Raw genomic sequence first — 22,922 nt, 5'->3', positions numbered from 1 at the left:
TGCAGAGTCAAAGATAACAGCTGCAGTTGACATTAGCAAAATAAAGCAGTCGTCATATATAGTCTAGTCAATTAGTCATCTCTAATGAGCAGAAGAAGAAGCATTCAAAATCCTTCCAATTTCAAAACACACAAAAGCATCAATGCACGCATACTGAATCTGCTCTGTGGTTAGCAACTCTTTATCCCACCTCCCCATCGTCACCCGTTTCGGCTTCACCATCTCCGCCCCCAGATAAATCCTCACCAGATCCTTCAACCCAACATTCTTCAGAGACGAATCGTTGGACTGCCGCACAGCTAGGGCACGCAAATCCACGGCCTTCCTCACACTCAGAGTGTAGTCTTTGTTACGGTTCTAGGGTTTAGGGAATTTGAGAAGAAGAGTTGAGAAGAGAGTCGAGGTGAGAAGAATTCAGAATAGCATTGCATTTGGTAAAAACATAGCTTGATTACATTCTAACTGTCTATTTATCTGAAGGATTACAACTGCTAGCAACTGCTTAACAGCTTAAACTACTCAAGCTACTAAACGACGTCGCATGGCCTTGCCTTTGACCGTTCTGCAACTGACTCCTCAAACGCTGCGTTTTAGGTTACTGCACAGTTCAGTTCACAACTGTCACCCGTCCGATAATTCTGTTATTGTAGTCTTACGGCGTCGTTTGCTACTATAGGCTTTCCCTTTGGATCATTACAGTCTTCAACCAGTTTCTCCACGTCGGCGACCCTCTGCATATCACGACGAATTCACCCGTCAGAGGATGAAAGGCTCTGCATTTACAATTAGGTCCATATCTAAAATTAAACAACAGGCAAATTAACACCCATTGCTTCCATAGTAATATCACATTTATAATTTTGACTATCGGTAGTTTCTTCTCAGTACTGATAATACGGGTCAAGTCACTATTGTCTTCACTTGTGACTGCCTATCTTCCTCCAAAGTAATATATTGGTGATAAAGCTCTACCCAATTTGATAACATTTATCTTTGTATTTTCCAGCCTGTGTAACAGGGAAACATTCTGCATATCAAAAATATTGTTTAACTACTCAAAAAAATAATAATTATTGTTTGGCATTTTCTGTGTGTTTTTTAGCCTATATTCACCTAACATGGTCTCACCGAGGGTGTGCTATATAAATAATTTGTGTAAATAATGGATTGCATGAATAGTTTGGTATTTTATGTTACTCTGTATGATAACATTAGTTTTTTTACGCGCTTTGCGCGAATGGGATAATTTCCAATGATTATTTTTAAATAAGTATTTCACAGTATATCAACGTAATATTATATCGGAGATGTTCATACATATGTAAATAAATATTGAATTTGTTTATTTAAATCGGTAATTTAAAATATATAAATGCAAGATAATATTTATTGAATTTTCTAATCGATATTTGGTAGTGATAGTTTTCCCCAACATGTTTCATGCATTATGAGATGTGTGTCGTAGGTTATCATGTGAAAGTATTGAACAAAATATTAATATTTATTATATTTGTATAAAATACTTGGTAAATAAATATATATAATGTATTTTGTATTATAACTTTGATATTTAATTACAAGATAATGTAAAAAGAAGACAATGGACAACGCAGTGAATATAATAAATTAATAAATTTGAAGGTAATGAATCTTTGAATTGTAGAAAATAAAGATAATATAACTAATGAAATTATATCTATTTTTAAATTTTTTATAATCAATCATTTTTTTAAAATAAAGGCATTATAGACATCTAATTCTAAATTAATTAAATGCATATGTATTATTTTTTGTTGTAGCTACTGCTTTATTTAGTTTAAGAGCAATAAAGTGGGCAAGTTATGCTATGAAACCGTGTCCACCTTCCAAGGTGGACATGCATATCGGAGATGTTCTTGCATATGTAAATAAATATTGAATTTGTTTATTTAAATCGGTAATTCAAAATATATAAATGCAAGATAATATTTATTGAATTTTCTAATCGATATTTGGTAATGGTAGTTTTCCCCTACATGTTTCATGCATTGTGAGATGTGTGTCGTAGGTTATCATGTGATAGTATTGAACAAAATATTAATATTTTTTATATTTGTATAAAATACTTGGTAAATAAATATATATAATATATTTTTTATTATAACTTTGATATTTAATTACAAGATAATGTAAAAAGAAGACAATGGACAATGCAGTGAATATAATAAATTGATAAATTTGAAGGTAATAAATTTTTGAATTGTATAAAATAAAGATAATATAACTAATGAAATTATATCTATTTTTAAATTTTTTATAATGAATATTTTTTTAAAAAAATAAATGCATTATAGACATCTAATTCTAAATTAATTAAATGCATATGTATTTTTTTTTCTTTTTGTTGTAGCTACTACTTTATTTAGTTTAATAAGAGTAATAAAGTGGCGTATATACTTTTCATCAACAATAATGCAATCATTGATTTTTTTTAAAAAAAAATACATACAAAAAATATTAATGCAAAAGTATAATTGAAATATTAAGTTTTTTTCTGATCTAAATAATCAAAAGAATATTAAGTTTTTTTTCTTATCAAATGATTTTTAAAGTTCTTGATTTATAATCTTTGATGCTTAACTTTGAATGTTATGTATTTAGGCAGACTAATTATTTGAACAAAGTTTATGTTAAATTTTATATTATATATATTTTAAATATATTTTAACATATTCGTAGTATATGTTTAACAATTATGTCAATTGTAATTGGGATGTGGTTCGAAACTAAGACTTTTCTTATAGAAATTAATGTGTAAGTTAAAATAATAAATACTTAACGGAATATTCCATTACTAAAGTTTATGCTAACGGAATTTAGGTTATTTAAGGGAAGAAAATAATATAATAGAGGGTAAATAAGGAAAATCAATAAAAAATACTAAAATAAAACTAATATGAACCATTCATTTTAAGAAACAATAGTATAATATGAACCATTCATTTTAAGAAACAATAAGATCGACATTTTTTTGTTCCAGTTAAGGGCCTAACATTATTGGCTCTTATTATAATTGTAGATTAATGATTCTTTTGCTTGAACTTACTATGTAATCTAAAAAGTAAAGATATTATTAAAAACTGGTGAATAATAATTTGTTAATAAATATTTGTTTATAGTTATGGAAATGGCATTGCACCCGGGACCGATTGATCCAATGTTGTTAGTATTTCTACAAAACCATCGTTCTAAAGCCATTTGGATAAATAGAGATTATAATCCCCGACACAACGTCGGTCGGTACGATATGCAGACACAAAGTCGAGATGTTCGTCATCCCAAAATGCTTCATTATATTACCTACGTGTTGCAGGGTTTTACGGAGTTGCTCACCTCACAAATATAAAGTTAGACCACGCATTAATTGTCACCATTATAGAGCGTTGGCATCCAGAGGTCCACGCCCTTCAGTGAGGTGGAATTACACTTCAAGATATTGAAGTGTTATTCGGATTGAAGGTGGATGGTCTACCAGTTACGGGGGGAGATAAGCGGTCTGTCCAAGAGTGAAAGTCTGTTTTTTTTCGAATTGTTTGGAATTGAACTTCTAGATAAATTCATTACAACTAGTAAGGTTAATTCAACAGTCGTACCCAAAGTTATGAAACTCATGCCTAACAGCTCAAATGTTGAGGTGAAAAAAGCCACGCAGATACTTATGTTTCACTTATTAGGTGATTTTCTATTCCCAAAACAAATAAGACAGATATAAAATTATTTGTGCTTGAGTATATTTGTGATTTTGAAGTGTGCGATCAATATAGTTGGGGATCAGCAACTTTAGCGTATTTGTAAAGGGCGTTGTGTAGAGAGGCCCATCATGAAACTAAGACCGTATGCAGATGCTTATTATTGGTACAAATTTGGGCATGGTAGAGATTGCCTATGGTTCGGCCACAAGGCGTTTTGCCTGAAGAAATACTTGAGATTTGCCACTTGCAGCAAGGTTAGTTGTAAACTTTGATTAAATGCTTGAATTTTTATTCTGTGAAGTACTTATTGTTCTATTTTGAAACGTAGGTGGAATTGCTGGCATTCATGGCGTTTGTCCCCAAACACGTGGAACAAGTTTATCGCGACCAATTGGATCGACTTAGTGCAAGCAAAGTGGGTCACTTCAATGTAATGTTTATATTTTCACAATTATAATAGATATTTATATAAATAAAATTTTAACTTCATGACATTGAATTTTATTTTGCACTTCAGTTTCACTTCATATGATAACATCTTGAATAGCTTGCCCCATTATTGCGTCATGGTCGCTCGATAGGAATTGAAGTTACAGTTGAGAACATGCACTTCACTACGGAAACATCAGATTTCATGGTAGTTAATGATTTGCATGTTGGGGACATTGTACTCTTTAGACATACTGGTTTCTTCAGTTTTGAAACTTTTTTCTACTATAACTATAACACTCCCAACTACTTTAATGGTGAGATGAAACTAGAGTCTAATCGTTATGGGGATTACATAACATCTCACCATTATGATCAAGGTAACATTACACTATAATTCATATATTATAAATTATACACTTAACTACAAATATTAACTATTCTTTTTAATATTTTAGACCAAATAATTGTCAAGGCAATGTCCGCTATCCCACCATCCTTGTCATTTAATGCACTACAAAGACGAGAACGTTCTTGGTATATTGATTTCTCTAAACCTTCACCAGTAAGAAACAATATACATGCATTAATGTATACATTCAACTTCCGTCAATAGGAAATTTTTCATTTACTAACTTCTCCTTACATTTCTCTAGCATGATTTGTTGTGTACATTTCTCAACAAATCCCAAGTCTTTTGCGACACTTTAAAGCTAATTGTTGAAAATTGAGAACTAGAGAATGCAAGACTATTCCCACTGTTGTGGGACGAAATAGAAACATGTTTCCAAATTGAGAAAATAAAAGATGTTGTACTATTCAATACAGAAGATAATGTCGTACTAATGATGTTGATTGGTAAATGTAATGTTGAGAATATTTATCAATGGTCGGTTGAATATTACATTCACGACAACATGTATGGTGAATTGAACTTGTTAAATAAATCATAAATATGAACATAATTTATCTCTCTTTTATTTACAAGAATATTATTATTATATTTATTTTTTAAACATTTACATAATAATAAATATAATTTTATAAAGAGAAAATTTCACTTTTGGTCCACTGACTATTAGAGTTGTGTTAATTGAAACACTTGACTTTCAAAAATGTTAATTTAATACATTGACTATGCAATTTCTATCAATTTTGGTCACGCCGACAAATTGCCGATCAAATCTCACTGGAAAAGTTTAATAGGTCAAATAATGAGGGTATTTTAGACATTTTACTCACCACCCCTTTCTTCTCCGATGAGCTTTTCTCCGGCGATGAACAACCTTGATTAAAAACTCCATTTCCGGCGGAGCGGTATTTTTGCAGTAAAAATATATTTGAACAAAATAAAGATGGAGGGAAGTTCTTCAAAGGTAAAGACGATTCAAGGCCGAAGGGAAATTTTGCAGTAAAAATCTATTTGAACAAAATCTATTTTTGCAGTAAAAATCGTCTAAGCTCCCCTGCCCTTGCCATCTTGAACTTCCCTAACGAGTATTATTCTCAGCTCCCCAGCCCTCCTTGCTACTACCCCTCGCTTAATCGCGTTGGCTGTGCCTCGGAGAAGGCCGGCGACCCGTCCGCCGGAAAATCGAAAGAGGTTTTTGAGATTGAGTATGAAGACGGCCTGTTGGAGAGACTTCTAGAAAGAGACCATTAGAAGAAGATCAGAGAATTGATGAAATTAATGTTTATATTCTGTAATATAACATAGTACTCTGTGTTCTACTACTTTCTCTACCTTTTCATGGCATTTTGCTAGTTAGATTTTTACTGCAAAAATACCGCTGTGTCGCCGGAAATGGAGATTTTAAATCAAGGTTGTTCATCGCCGGAGAAAAGCTCATCGGAGAAGAAAGGGATGGTGAGTAAAATGACTAAAATAGCCTCATTATTTGACCAATTAAATTTTTCCGGTGAGATTTCGCTGGTAATTTGACCGGCGTGACTAAAATTGATAGAAATTGTATAGTCAAGGTATTGAATTAACATTTTTGAAAGTCAAGTGTTGCAATTAACACAACTCTAATAATCAGTGGATCAAAATTGTAATTTTTAATTTGACTATAGACTTTTTCTTATTACTAAAATAGTCATAAATTATTTTATCTTATTATATTACAACAAAAGGATAATTACTAATCTTATCTCTTCTCTATATATATTAAAGCAAAATAATAGGAGCAAAAAATTCCCGCCTACCAGCAACGACGTCGTTTAGAGAAAGACGGAATATTGATGTCTTTTGCGTAGAATGCCGTGAAAAACGATTGGGTTTCCAAGGGATTTCAAAAAAAAAAATACTCCCTCCGTCCCGAATTGGTTGTCTCATTTGATTTTTGCACGCTTTTTAAAGAATTAAAGTAAATGCTATGTATTTTCCAATTATGCCCTTCACTTTTGTACTTTTGGAAATAAAAGCAAAAGTCATAAGGGTAATTAGGGAAAAAGTAGAATGATGATGATGTTCAATTTTAGAAAGAGGACAACATTTTGGGACAAACTAAAAAGGAAAGTAAGACATGCAAAATGGGAAAGAGGGAGTATTTGTTTCCTTTATTTTTTGGGTACAGGATCAATTTCAACCAATCAGAATCAAATCCTAATTTTAAATCGGTTGGTCTCTTCGTTTTTCCATAAAAATCTTTATGAAAATAATAATGCTAAGTTATTAATTAGGCCGCCTAATTAGTGAGTAAACGAAAGATCAGCAATCATAACTAAAGTCTTATATATACATCACAAACCTAATCAAAAACAAACACTAAGGAGTCTCAATATTCAATACAAACTAAAGCTCTTCCAATATTGAAGAACAATGTTCAAGCTTGGCAGCCAAATTTTCTCCAATCAACAAAGGAACGCAATATGTCTGCTAACAAAAAAGCTTCATCACAAATCAGAGGTCGTTTTTCATGACCAGTAGGTAAGTTCTATGAATAAATATTATACGTTCTATTGTTTTATTCATATTGTCAAGCTTGACAAAGGGGTAGATTTGTAAAGAGTGAAGGATTTGTTAATTTTTTTTTATCACTGCTATTTTGAAATAAATTATACATTAAATAGAAAAAAATAAAATAAAGACAGAAATATACTTAGCTTTTAACCAGTGCTACAGCGGGAAGGGATGGAGACGAATGAAGTGCTCTCTCCCTCTGAATCGCCGGAGGAAAGAGTCCGGCCACCGGAAGTTCAAGATTTGCTTGAACGCAGCACTAAGAAACCTAAACGACCCAGAGAATCACAACCCACAGGAGACACTCAAATACCGAAGGCTACATGGAATCACCCATGGCCGCTCTCAATGAACCATTGGATACCATCACCAATCGCCAACCACCGATTACCTACAAGCAGACCCTAACGGGGTTCATATCTACAAGGCAGGTTGATGAGAGCATCCCAGAGGAGGAAGCCTCGGATGACGAATACGCCAATGCGCCAGATGATCCAGATTGCCCAAGAATTAGGGTAACCAAAGAAGAAAAAGCAAGATTGAGAAGACCTTGGCGAAGAACACTAATAATTCGAGTTCTTAGTAGAACGATCGGATACAACTTCCTTCTTCGACGCTTGCAGACTCTCTGGAAATTGCAGGGACAGTTGGATCTTATCGACCTTAATTACGATTATTACTTGGCAAAATTTGAGTTACAACAAGATTACGACTACGCTAAATTTGAGGGGCCTTGGACGATTCTCGGCCACTACATCATCGTTAAAGAATGGCGCCCAAACTTCAACCCTCAATTGGACAAAACAGAGAAGCTAATTGTCTGGATCCGGTTCCCAACTTTACCGACCGAGTATTTTGACGACGACTTCCTGCAAAAAATTGGAGATAAAATTGGGAAACCCATCAAGGTTGACGTAACAACGGGATTCGCGTCCAGAGGCAAGTTCGCACGAGTTTGTGTAGAGCTGGATTTCTCTAAGCGATTGCTGGCCAAATTCACCCTAGAAGATCAAGTATGCCCAATTGAGTATGAAGGTCTGCACCTCATTTGTTTTAAATGTGGGAAATATGGGCATAGAAAAGAGCTCTGTGGGATTGGAACTGGCAACCAACAACCGGAAGATTCATCTCAAACTAAGGACAACACGGCAATGGAGGCAGACAACGACAATCACAGTCCGGCCCCCACCAAGAACACTGCTGATACATCGAATATTCATTCCGAAAAATATGGTGCGTGGATGTTAGTACAACGGAAGGACCGCAGAAGACCAAGAGCACCTACTACAAGAGGAGGCCAAGAAAGACGTCAATCCGCAGGAATCTCCCACGAACCTATCACCCCAACAGATTATATTAGCCAACCCCTAAGCTCGCGCTTTGCACCGCTGCGTGATCTGGAAAATGAGGAGCACAACGAAGAATTTGCCTTCCAAGCAGAAGAACAAAGAAACCCGGACACCATCAATACAGATACTCCCGTTCAAATATCAGCAACTGCACCCGATCCTAATGCCCAACCCCCACGACAGTTAAGGGAAATTCGCACGAGACACAGAGGCAGAGGAGGTAAATCCGGGACTCCAAGAAGGGATCAGGTGGAGGAGGCCGCTGTTATTTTCGGGCAAAGGCCGGGTGCTGCATCAACGTCAAGCCTCCACACCACAAGGCAGACAGGTGCAACTCGTGCCCGACAAAGGGGTAGAATAGGCAGACCTGCCACCCCAAGGAGAGCAGCTACGGAAGATGAACACCTAGTTGTTCGTGGAACTTCTAGCGGAAGAATCATCACAAGGAACACTGTTTATCACCATCCCACATGGGAGAACATATGGAAAGTTAAGGTGTCAAGTAAGTTCCAAACACTCATGTGGCTTATTAGACACGATCGAGTCATGTCTAATGCGAACAGGAAAAAACGAGGCTTCACAAACTCTAGCAGATGCGAGGCGTGCAACCATGACAATGAATCAACAGAGCATATTTTCCGTAGCTGCCCGGATGCGCTCACAGTTTGGAACAAAGTCCTACCTTGCATGATCACCTCGGGCTCAAATCTCCCATTCCACGAGTGGTTCGATTGGGGTGTCCGTGGTCCTAACAAAGGTAAGCAGAAAATCAATACAAATATCCTATTTGCAACAGCCATATGGTGGATATGGCGTTGGAGAAATAGCAGAATCTTCAACGGGGAGACGTATAGTGAGCATTTCAAGAATTTTTGGATCCAGTCACAAGCTAATGAGATATCCAATGCCTTCATGAAGAACAACCAGCCAGGAAACCAAAGATCAACAAAGGAATGGAAGCTAATTAGATGGGCTAAACCACCCCCTGGGTGGATCAAGATCAATGTTGATGGAAGCTATTACCCTCAGGACAGAAAGGCCTACGTTGGTGGTCACGTAATAGCGAAGGCTGTTGGTTGAAGGGATTCTCCCACAGCATTGGAGCAAGCTCAGCAGAGATGGCGGAAGCCTGGGCAATACTCAAAGGTATACAGCTAGCCAAATTGATAGGAAGCCGAAAAATATGCTTCGAATCCGACTCAAGGACTACCGTAGATGCCATCAACGGAAACATAATGACAAACACTGCAACTGACAACATCCTTCGAGTATGTATCAGGGAACTCACGGACGTGGGAGAATGGAATCTAACCTTTGTTCCCCGGGAACAAAACTCAGCAGCTGATGCTCTGGCCAAGCTCAAATACCAACAGCTGGGGTCCCTAAACATTAACAGCCCCCCTGAAGAGCTAGCAGACATACTAGACAACGACCAAAATGGCTACCCAGTGTGGCGAATTCTGAGTGTTTAGGCCTCTATTTTGGGTTACCCCCTTCCATTAGAATCTAAAAAATATATATATATACTTAGCTTTTCATATATTTACTCCACAGCAATTGCCGGAGCACATGGAACTATCAGTGGGTGAGAAGCATATACATAGATGGGAAAGGTATACACTTGATTGTATGCATTTTTACTTTCTTTGCTATTTCTGAAGATTGTGCAGGGTGCTGGATGCAGTCTGGCTGACATTAAGGTTTAAATGAAGAGTTTCACAAGTACATGAAAGACTAAAAGCACATGAAGAGTTGCAATTCATCAAAGTGATAAAACAATAACAAGTATAGTACCTGGAAAGTAAACAAAGAAGGTCTGACCAGCAGTAGTTGCTGCTGCAAAATTTGGACTGCAGATTTTGTAAAGCTTTGCATCCTCTTTCACTTTTTCTAGAGCAGAATTTTTTTTTTCTTGGTGCTTGGTGTTGATGTAAATGTGAGCAAAGTAAACTGGAAAAGAAAAGATGGAATATAAATGAGTAACACAGATATTGGAAGGGTTATGTTCATATAAACTGGAATTCTACATTTTAGAAAGTATGCCACACTGTCATTGAGTGACAAAGTAGATGGTTTGTACTTACTGTCAAACAGGATTATATTTTTCTGTTTGTTGGAGAAAAATATACACAGAATGCAAGTTCCACACAAACTTCTTAAGTCAATCCTGTCTTCCCAGATAAGTAAGTGGATGGGAGTAATATGAGGACAAGATAAGTAAGTTGATGGGAGTAATATGAGGACAAGATCAAAAGGCAGAATGTACACCTAACAGTGGCCAGATAAGAAGTTTTTTAAACAAGATAAGTAAGTGGATGGGAGTAATATGAGGACAAGATCAAAAGGCAGAATGTACACCAACAGTGGCCAGATAAGAAGTTTTTTAAATTACCTAGATTAGTTCTTATATAATCCAAGTGTAGATTAGATCTATACTGTATAAAATTGCACCTGTGCGGTGAGAACACCTGCACATCTGTTTATTTTTTCTAGATTATATTATCTACTTAATTATTCAGTTTTTTTTTTTGTGTGTTCAATTACTACTATATATTCATGTTTGGTTTCTTTTCTATTTCTTTATCTAATTTCCAATATTAGACTATTGGTTTCTGTGGAGGATGATACTGAGGAGATGAAGGAGCAGATGCACAAGGAGATGGGAAAGGTATACACTTACAAAAGCCATATGCTTAATGATGAGGATATTTCGTCCCTTACTAATATGTCTGCTGTGTGATATGTTCCAAGTAATATCCATGCTGTGTGATTTAATGATTTTGGGGCTGCCTTCAAATCTCCATGATTGTAAAAAAAAAGTATGAACAAGGCAGCCAACAAATATGCAATTCTCACAATATGCATTTCAATCCAAAACTCTTCCATGAATTTAAAGTGTAAAAAAATACAAATTAAAGTATTTGAATAGTATATGATCTAAAGTGAAAAATTAAATATACAGTGACAAGGATGGCATATATTGAGCATTGATGCAACTATTTTTTCTGCTCATTTCATTTTTATATTTTACAAAAAGTTGTACTGGATAATTGCAGGTCATGAAGAAGCTATAGACGAATTATTTTTTGAAGGATTTGTGAGTTTAGAATGTCCAAAAAATGGAGTATTTGTATAAAATGTAGTTAAATGGATATAAAGTGTATAAATTGAAAAAGAATTTGAAATTTTTTTCCATTTTCCATGTGCTTGGATCTGATTTTGGTTTTAATGTCATATAAAAGCAAAAAAAAAAAGTATATTATGCATGTATAAATTAAACTTACAATGTTTTAACACTGATTCTGTATTTTAGTCTTATAGTGTTGTTGACCTCCCTGTTCCTCCACCTGCAATAGTTCATTCAAAAATAAATTATAATAGTATATAAATAGTAAATAAATTATAATGTGTTTTTAGTATATTCAAGGACACACACAAGGCCAAATTGTTGTTTTTTAATTTTCTGATTTGAATCTAACAAAACAGAAAAAGTATTATGGGGATAGAAAACTTTTAAAACTTAATCAATAGCCAAAACTTTAATAGAGATGATAGTTAAATTCAAAAACTAACAGAATGCAAGAGATGTAAAACAATTTGCATTCTGTAGATAGCATATACTTTGCATTGAAGATATTCTATAGCATTGAGGACAACAATTAGGTTGCATTCTGTAGATAGCATCAGAATACAATTTCATCTCTAGAGATAGATGTTTTTACAATAATAAAACACACATTCAACGATGAAATTTAAACACTATGCAATTAATAAAAAAGAACAGAGAGTCTCATTGTACAGTGACAATGGTGAATGAAATTAACTATCACAATTAGCTGTAGAAATAAAAGTATAGTACAGATAGGAGTCACTATTTTGATAAGTGAAGAATGAAGCAACTTACAAGATCAGCTGTGATAGGGAGGAAAAGGAAACACTTCTCAGAATAAAGGTACCAACTAAAAGCCTTTTTCTGAATAGTTTGAAAAAAGTATGTACACTTTACGATTTTAAACTGACTTTATAGTTAAATACATCTATTAGGTGTGCAAAATAAGGTGTTAAGTATCATAAAACAGAGACTCATAGCCAGAAGAACACAATAGTTATTTACAATAGTGTATACCCATTTTAGATTGGTAAAATGATAGTAGAGAGTAATTGTACTAGATAATTAAACTCCTAGATTACTTAGAAATTGACAACAAAACCGATTTAAACTGTTTTAAATAGCAAAATTGACCGAATTGTTTGAGTTCTGGAGTATTAGACTGAACATTATAAACTCTAAATCTAAGCATGAAAATTAACATATAAATGAAGTTCTGGATTAGTAGTGTTGTTGAGCAAAGCAATTGATAGAAAATTTATACCCTAAATAAAATAGATATGAAGCCCTAGATGAAGTAATCTGAAAAATAAATTAGTTCATAAACGTAATCTAGGAAAACCCTAGGTAAGTACAACTTCATGGACAAAATAGATTTTAACCTCAACAATCATAGCAATACCGTAGTTTTTAAATAAGATACCAAAGTAAAGAACACTCAGAATTGAAGTAAATGAGAGACCAAAGTAAAGAACACTCAGAAATTTCTACTTACATTTAACCCAAGAGATCAAACACAGTTTGCAAGTGGGCACATAAAGGCATGTCAAAACCCAAAGAAATAAGGCAAATAGGGAAGAAAGCTAACATGAAAATCACTTGCCTACTTAAAACTCAAAATCAAGAATCAAACAAAATTTAACAAAAAACATCTATACTTAAAGGCAATATACTTTGAAAACATCTCTATGAATGAAATAAGGCAATATACTTTGAAAACATAAAGACTATACTTAAAACTCAAAATTAAGAAACAAAGATAAATATCACTAAATTAACAAAATTAATTATGTAAAAAAAATAGTGGCTCAGAAAAAACAACAGCTCTATCAATCAATGATATTTAGAAGCTTAACTGTTATCATCAATGCCACAAATTAACAAATAAAGTGGATACTTCCTTCATATTGACCAAAAAAAAAAAAAAAAAAAAAAAAATCCAACCTCACATTAAAAAGATCATAAATGTTTTATGAACTTAGTCAAGTATGGACATCAGACAATATTTTCATCACATGTCACTTTCTGGAAAAAAAATGTTAGTGTATAAATAATGGAATAGTATAAAGATTTATAATTTCAATGCAGCTATATAACAAGTCTGTTTCTTCAACAATATAAATCCAACAAAAGTTAAATAACCGTTTCGACATGCGATTCAATATTCTGTTCTAATTAATAATAGAATATACAATCAATATTGAAAAATATGATTAGTTTGAAATATTTTTAGGAAAATAAGGGACTGTAAAAACAAGAGTTCTACTAAACCAGAATACTTAATGTGTTTACTATGCAATCTGTAAAAAACACATTTAGAAAAAAATAATAGGTAAAGACTAGAAGAAAGAAACAACCATAGATCTACAACAATCAATAACACACTGATAATCAGAAAGCAAGTAGATAAAAGTCAAATAATGAAGGTTACCAAAACATGCATCTGAATCAGGAGAATATAAAACCCTAGATCTATGATTAAGCTATTTTGGGGGTAAGTTCGTTAAACACAATCAATGTGTAGTGTGTTGGTGGTTTTAGAGTAAAGAAATTTATAGAGATAAACTAATAAATTACACGAATTACAAAGATACACTATATGATTGTCAGATTATACATAGAAGAAAATACATACCTGCCTTCGAATTCACTTCCAAATTAGTTGAGTAATCGGAGCAGATTAGTGATGTTTTCATAGTGGGTAAGAAATTTCAAAGAGATGGTAGCTATAGATAGCAAGATCGAGAGAAGACGAGCAAGCTAGAGGAGATAGAGAGAAGAAGCACTCGAGCTCTGCCCAGACTGTCCATCCATGTTCTAGAGCTTTCCTTTTTTATTTTTTATTTTTTATTTTATTTTAATAAATATATTAACCTTCATATGCTGATTACACGTAGAAGTAGATTAAACCATTTACAATTGACACGTATTAGACTAATATATATTATATATACCGGGGTTAGACTTTCATTTGAAAGGTTGTGAGTTCGTTTGAAAGGTTGTGAGTTCGAGCCTTAGTGGAGGCATTATTGGTTCTATGTTTCAGTAGGTTGAGAAAGTATATGAACAGATACTACATTGTAATAGAGCCAGTAGCATTCAAAAAATATATATATATAATGTTTTCCTACCTTTTTTTTTTTTTTTTTTTTTTTGTGGTTACAAATCATTTGTTTAATATTTATTCAATTATGTATATATATACCTCTATCTGTGGTTACAAACCATTTGATTAATATTTGTGTAATTATTTAATGTTTAACCTCTCATTTTTGTTCATGTGTACATGTTATGGGATTATCTTTTCAGAAAATGAAAAAAATCAAACAACATCATCTCATTTATATATGATTTTATTGAGTTTAGGTTATGGGATGCATTATTGGGTTAGTTTTGGGCGGATTATTTGTTTTAAAAAAAATGAAGCTACTACCAATAATTTATTATATTAAGTAATATATTTAAATATTAAATATTATGAAATAACATTTATATTGATTTATTTTTATATTTTTTAATTTAACATACATACATACATACATAATTTCTATTTATTGGTTGAGTTTTTTCTAAATTGAAAATAATATGAATTAAATTCATATATTTTTACACTATATTTAGCATTATTGTATAAACTTTTTTGAATTAACTTCTTATACTTTTTATACCATTATATACAACAATTTTTCTATATCGCATGTGAATTTGTTTTTGAAAAAGTTTGTCTTTAATCATGGTCAAATGTACGCGACACTTTTTAGAATAAGTAATCTAAAGGGATTAGAAACTTTGATTTGTGTTGTTTTTAAAAAACAAAACAAAATTAAAATAATTTTTTTTTTGATCTGTGGAGATAATGAAATTTATGAGTACGGCTAAAAATTTTGTATACAACGAAATTTTCAATAATGTGTAATACAATTTCAATATTAATCCTTAATTAAAAATTTTTCACTGTACATATTTTCTTCATTTTTTATTATTATGTTATATTGTTTTATTATTATTATTATTATTATTATTATTATTATTATTATTATATTATTATTATTATTATGGCCGTGCATCGCACAGGTGCAAATATTAGGAGGTGAGTTTGAAGGCCCATATGCATATATTTACTCATTCTTAATTGTAACTTATTTAGTACGGAGTATTATTTTTGTGTAAAATTATTATTCTACATCCAATACTGTACCGCGGTAAAACAAGTCAACGACAAATCAACGATGTATTTATAGTGTTCTTCAAACTTCACTATTTACTTCGTTTAGCGTGATGATTACTGTTCATATATTATATTATATTTTATTGTAAAGTTGAATTTCAATATGTTGATCGAATTTTTCAAATTTAATAATATTGTAATATTACAAATTAAAATTTGTAATATTAATTTTATTTTGATCAAGTATTAATAAATATTATTCAAACCTAACATGCCCTGTTGAATTATATAATTCTTTACTCATTATTTATGTATTAAATTTTTAGTGTATTTTAGATATTATTCACCTTGAATATCAATTATAATTTTTATTGCAAATATTAATATTCATGATTTTTTTCATACCAAATCAACATAATCTATATCTATATCTATATATATATATATAAAAGTAAAATCCTCCTAACAAATTTTCCCCCCAAAACTTTTGTAGTAAAATTTATTTGGTAAGTAAATGTCAAATGGAAATTAAATAAATAATAATAATCAAATAAATAAATTATTATACTTTCCCTTAGTAAATTATTATACTTTCCTTTTGAATTAGTATTTTCTACCTATAAATACAAGGGCTTCTTCAATCAAAGAATCTCAGACTCATCTCTCTGCTTTCTTTTTGTATGAATTTTGTACATTTTTTTAACTATATTCTCATGTACTTCAATATGTTTTGCAGTTTATAAATACAATGAATTGATGACTAAAAAAATTAAAGTCTTCATTTTACATTGCATACATCTTTTTCCTTGCAGATAACACTCTCATCACCAATTTAATCATTGTGGTTCAATAGCTGCTCAAACTAATATGCATATTTCAAGACATTAAAGGTACAATTTCTCTTCTATCTATTTCTATCTTTGCGAAAAAAAGTTATTATTATTTTTATTTACATTCTTTATTATGGATTTGTTTTTAATTGTTGTTTTTTTAAAAAAATTGTATTTTGTATTATATGTATTTTTTGTATTATTGCTTTGTTTAAGACAATAATTTTGTAATATTTTTTATATATTTTATTTTCAGGCATGGTTTTTGTTATTTGTGTGATGCAATGGTTACGGAGTCAGTAGGAGATATTACCCGAGTTCATTGTTTTTGGTAACTTTGTAGTTAAGTGAGACACGAAAGCTGCGGTCGAAAAGGCTAGAGCAAAAAAAAAAAAAGGGATTCTGCTTTAAAACAAGATATAGAGAAGGAAAAAAAAAATTAAGTCGATGGCAACATTATAACAAGGTGGTGGAAAGTGATTCATCTTCATCTAATGAAGATACTTCTTCTTACTCTAAGAAATAATTGAAGGCCAATAGATTAAAATATTTCTATATATGTATACTTGAAAGTACCCTTTAGTGTTTTTTGTTTTGATTGACCTAAACTTAGATTTCCTGTAATTAAATTCTTATAAAAACCTTTTTTTTTTAGAGTATGGGTTATTTGTTCCATTCAATGTTTTTTTTTTAAAAAAAAATATATATTGTGAGTTGTGTTTTAAGTACTGAGTATCTGATAATGTTTTTTTATTGTTCTCTTACCCCAAAAAGACCCCAACCCTAAGGGCCCCCCACATCCGACCCGACAAAGCTTGTGGAAAGATGTAAATCACGGTGACAGAATGGGTTAGTAGGCAGGGCCAAATGCCGGTGCGCACAAGGAATCTACCCACTTTGGACATAATTCCCACATTGCCGCCGCCAATGTTCGAACCTTGGTCTCTTACCCCAAATACTGCTCACTAAACCATTGAGCTACACCCATGCGGGTATTTTTTTATTGTTCTCTTTGTGTTATGCACGGAGGATTTTATTTTTTATTAATAGAATATATTATCATATGATTTATATTATTAAAGTAAGAAATTTATATATGACAAATTACTACATATAATTATGGCAACATTTATTTAAAATCTAATGAAATTAAATTTTTCTATACTATTAATAAATATAAAATTCTTTTGTGTACAACAATTGTATAATAAAATATGGTAATACAATTCTTAATATAATATATTATTTCCTACTTTTCCTATTCCTACCATAATTTTAGATTAAAATTTATATCAATTTGCCTTATGTAAGATATTGTATGGAATCTATATTTCCTCTTCTGTTTTTCTTATTCTTTTTATTCTTTTAATAAAATATGGTAATACAATTCTTAATATAATATATTATTTCCTACTTTTCCTATTCCTACCATAATTCTAGATTAAATTTTATATCAATTTGCCTTATGTAAGATATCGTATGGAATCTATATTTCCTCTTTTGTTTTTCTTATTGTTTTTATTTTTTAATGCCTAATAATTACCACATATAATTATTAATAATTGTAAATTTATATTAGGCAATTATATTAATAATTAATTATTAAATCAAGTATAATTTATTTTGTACTGTAGACGCATTATTTTTAATAATTTTGATTTAAATTATTTAAGTTTCTATATTTTTTATATACAAAGCTATAATTATAAATTTATAATTGTAATACTTTCATAATAATATTGAATAAATATTAACCATATGTTTATATTTAATTATATATTATATTAAAATATTTATATATTAATTTAATATAGTGATGGTTAATACGGATAAAGCATTTATAGGCATAATGTAATATATAAAATATTCATTACTAACCATATATAACTTACGAAATAACTAAACTTATTGAAACTTAATTATTTATAATTTCACCTTTAATATAAATATATAATTTTAATATCCGAAATTAATAAGATCTTTCTTAATGTGAATCTATATATTTTAAATAATTTTGATTTAATAATATTATACCTTAATTATAGAAATAATACCTAATATATATATATATATATATATATATATATATATATATATATATATATATATAGATTTTGAATCCGGTGCACACTCCCTAGTCAGCCGAGCCCGTGAGCACATTCTTTGATCGTTGATTTTAATTTTTTGACGATTCAGATTGATTACCACTTGGATCCTATGTTATACTAATTTTAAATGAAGCATGGGTCTTTTTGTCATTAAGCACTATATTTATTACTTTCCATTTAATTTATTTCCATGTTTATAAAGATTTGTATTGTTATTTCAGCTCTCCTTAATCAATATTTCTCTCTCTCTCTCTTAGTGATTTTCTTTGAAATTTTACGGCGGTGTGTGCGTGGGTGTGGAATGGTGTGTGCGTTTTACTGTAACAGGGCTCGTACACCATGGCGTGCTTGTTTTTTTTTTTCATAAAATTATGCATTTTGGTATGTGCGTTTCGTGATACAAGCATGCACATTTTGGTTTATGTTTTATATTACTAGTTTCGGCCGTGTGCCAAACGTATCCAAAAGAAAACAAAAATATACGAATCTGATTTGAGTATCGACTTTTGAATTTCGAGTAAATAATCAGTGCGTAGTAGATATAGTATTGGGTTTGTTGTGTTTTTTAAAAAAAAAAAATTGTAGGGAATTTTACGATGGTGTGTGCGCGGGTGTTGAATAGCGTGTGCTATTTTTCTGTAACAGGAGGTGTACACCATGACAAACTATAAAACGCACACACCATTCCACACCCATGCACACGCCGCCGTAAAATTTTCCATAATTTAAAATTTTAGATGTACAAAATATAATTAATTATTACCATTGATAGGGTCACTAATAATTTAAAATATCAATTTCCATTCATAATCTCCCTAATATAGTGCTTAAGATTCCAATTGAATTATATCCATAATTAAACATATATCTACAATTACTATTTAATCCTTTTGATTTAAATATATCCTTAATTACTTTCACAATCTCTTATAATCTCAACCATTGATGAGAAATAAATATATGGATATCATGAGATCTCATGAACTCATCTAGCATAGGGGTTGCACCGGATTCGAAGCATATATATATATATATATATATATATATATATATATATATATATATATATATATATATATATATATAGGCTTTGGATCTGGTGCACCCCTCTAATAGATGAGCCCATGAGGCCTAATAATACCCATTGATTGAATTCCCATCTATGGTTGAGATTAAAAGAAATAATGTCCATTATTATTTATGGTAAGGTTAAATTAGTAATTGTAAGGCTAATTTAATTAAGGACTTAAATTAAATGGAATATGAATCATCTTTTGCTGCTTTTGAGGATGGAAATTAAAAGATTCTATTAATAAAAAGATTAGAGGACATAATTAGCATTAACAATGGGAGATGTGTGATGACGTCGCTGGTGATAGTAGGAGCAACAATTTAGGACTTTCAGCAAATGGATATTGGCAGTAACGGTAAGTGCATATTCACCTCTAAGTCTGTGCGCTACCATGGTTTTTCCCGAAATGGTTGAGGTGTGAAACGGGTTTGGGGGTGGTCGACAGCAGGCGTTCACAAATCGTGTGCGTACGGGTACACCTGCCTGTGCGTACACCGTACTACGTTGTAGTGAAGGTAGTCTGTGTCTGTGTTGTTTTTGTTTTGCGTTGTACCGATCAGTGCATATATACTTTTGTGTCCGTGCATATTCGGTGGTTTTTTTTTTTTTTCGTCCTTGCATACTTCGTGTCTGTGCATATGCTGGTTTTTGTATAATGTTTATAAAATATACGCCGTACTACCTAACAAACAACCTACACTGTGGCCGTGTTTTTGGTTTTTTTTTTTTTTGGTTTGTACCTGTAAGTGCATGAACGGTTCGTGTCTGTGCATATGCTGGTTTTCGTAGAATGCTGATAAAATGTACGTCGTACTACCTAATAAACAAAATAGACTGTGACCGTGTTTTGTGGTTTTTTTTTTTGGGTTTGGACCATTAAGTGCATGAACACTTCGTGTCTGTGCGTATGCTGGTTTTTGTATAATGCTTATCTACTGCATATTTCATCTAATAAACCCATGTTATTGCATATACCTCGTATTGCACGGATTATAGAGTAAAATGCATACAAAATGCACAACACATGATGTTTACCAATAGAACCCTTAATGCACACAGTATATATATATACGCACGTACCGTAACCTACAGTCAGAAAATTAAAGCCCTAGGTGCATGTTACAGCTACAAAATACATAATATACATACTAAATATGCAACGCAAAGACCAACACCTCAAAAAGCACACACTATATATATACAGGCACATACCATACCCTACAGTTCCAAAAATAAACCTTCATGTGCATGTTATAACAATATAACCCTTAATGCACAAACTACATATACATATATGCACATACCATATACCTACAATCATAAAAAAAAACGCCCAAGGTGCATGCTAAAAAAAAGCAAAGAATACCCTTATATTTCACTTAAAACACACAAACTTAAAAGTACACTCTTAAAAAAAACAGAAATAAAGCACAAATAATATAAAAAACTACTGCATATTTCACCTACTAAACCCATGCAATAGATATTATGTAAATGCACAGTAAATGACTGTTTTTTTATCCATAGACCACTTTGCATGCCTGTCAACCAAACAATCGATCACAAATTTGCACCAATTCAGATTCTTAATCTCATCCTCATCCGGAACACTATCCGGCACCGGGTCAGATGGGGCTTGAGCCACCTCGTTATCTTCATGTGGTGCCGAGGTCGGCGGGGGGTGGTGTTCTTCGAGGGGGGGGGGGGGGTCAGGCTGTAAAGTTGCAACCGGATCGGTTACACCAACTGGGGTGTGTGGGTCACCTTGACCTGCAAAAATCGAAAATAACACCATCATAAAAATAGATAACACTGCATTTAACTACATCCCAAGCACAAACCACATACACTCCCCACAAAAAACATACTCGACATTGTAATCAGCACAAAAATGCACCTACCATACCATACATTTGCACAGACTTAAATAGACAAAAAAAAATAGGATTTTTCACTGCGTTAGGCACCTATACTATCTCTGGTGCACATACTATATATTCCCCATGATATAATTAAATGAAAAAGATGTTTACATCACACTAATTAGCATAAAAAATGTGCATACCAGCGCATTCTACACTGTAACGCACACACTATATACCTATAATGTATACGTATGCACAGACTTAAAAAACAAAAAGAACTAAAAACCACATAATACCCATTGTATAATTAAATGAAAAATATGTTTCAACACACTGCATCACCCTAAAACAAACTTTATAAATACAAAATCAAGATAGTTAACACGGCAAACAAACACTTATACCTAACCAAATTAAAACATATAAAAAACATATAAAAAACATATAGCGACATACTAACAACAAAAAAAATGCACATACTCAGACAGCAAAATGCACAAAATGTGCATGTAAAAGATGGTAACATGGGGGCAATGAACATAAATTACGGCTAACAAGAAATGTACACGCATAGTCACTACTGCGCCCATACGGCCATACCCCTCCCATATTATTCATTTTTAATATGCTCAAAAATTAAAAATACAAAACCACGATACTAAATCTACACAAATATGTTTGAACATACTTAACGCAAATACAATATCCGCTATATGCACATACTATATCCCACAAATTTATACTGGAACGCACATACTATATCCCTAAGATGCATTTTCCTTCATTTCAATCGCAGGCAATTACACCTATCCCCCCAAAACAATTACAAACAAAGCCCAAGCAAATATACAGAGGAAAAAACAAAAACAAAAAAAAAAATGGAAACAGCATAACAAAAAAAAAATTAAAAAAAAAATGCTCGCCGGATATGTTTCTACCGCCGGAAAGATGTTTCCCAGACCCCGGCTCCCAGACCGACTCCCCAGTCCCCCGGCGACAAGACGCCGCCCATGCAGCGACCGCCCCATAGCCCCGCACCCACAAAAAGAACCCACAACCAGACAAAACCCCGACGACACAATTTGACTGCCATTGGAGCACAAACCGCCGATAAAAAACGAGAAGACAACCATACACATGCAAGACACCCCCAAACTTGACTTTAGAACAACAATAATGGAGATTGCGATTACCTTCGATGGAACCACCGTTAGCCCGCCGTTGCCTCTTCGATCGGCGTACAGTAGGCGCCACCATGATGAACTTCACCCACCGAGATTTTTGATGGAGAGGGAGAGA

General features: G+C 32.4%; 1 long non-coding RNA gene across 7 annotated transcripts; it reads right to left on the bottom strand.

Moving 5' to 3' along the window:
• Window positions 1-404: 404 nt before the first annotated feature.
• Window positions 405-11,328, bottom strand: LOC109161732. Of its 7 annotated transcripts, none has more exons than XR_002050945.1 (4): window positions 11,152-11,328; window positions 10,556-10,642; window positions 10,266-10,421; window positions 6,869-7,035 (listed from the first exon to the last, which is right to left on the bottom strand). It is a non-coding gene; the product is annotated as an uncharacterized LOC109161732 (long non-coding RNA). The 7 variants fall into 7 exon arrangements; XR_002050944.1 differs by having other exon boundaries at window positions 10,556-10,638; XR_002050947.1 differs by lacking the exons at window positions 6,869-7,035; window positions 10,556-10,642 and adding an exon at window positions 405-731.
• Between the last annotated feature and the right edge of the window lie 11,594 nt (window positions 11,329-22,922).

This window comes from Ipomoea nil, unplaced genomic scaffold, assembly GCF_001879475.1.
Source record: "Ipomoea nil cultivar Tokyo-kokei standard unplaced genomic scaffold, Asagao_1.1 scaffold2926, whole genome shotgun sequence".
NCBI lineage: Eukaryota > Viridiplantae > Streptophyta > Magnoliopsida > Solanales > Convolvulaceae > Ipomoea > Ipomoea nil.
The sequence above is the reverse complement of the archived record's forward strand: the minus strand, read 5'-3'. Positions and strand labels throughout refer to the sequence as shown.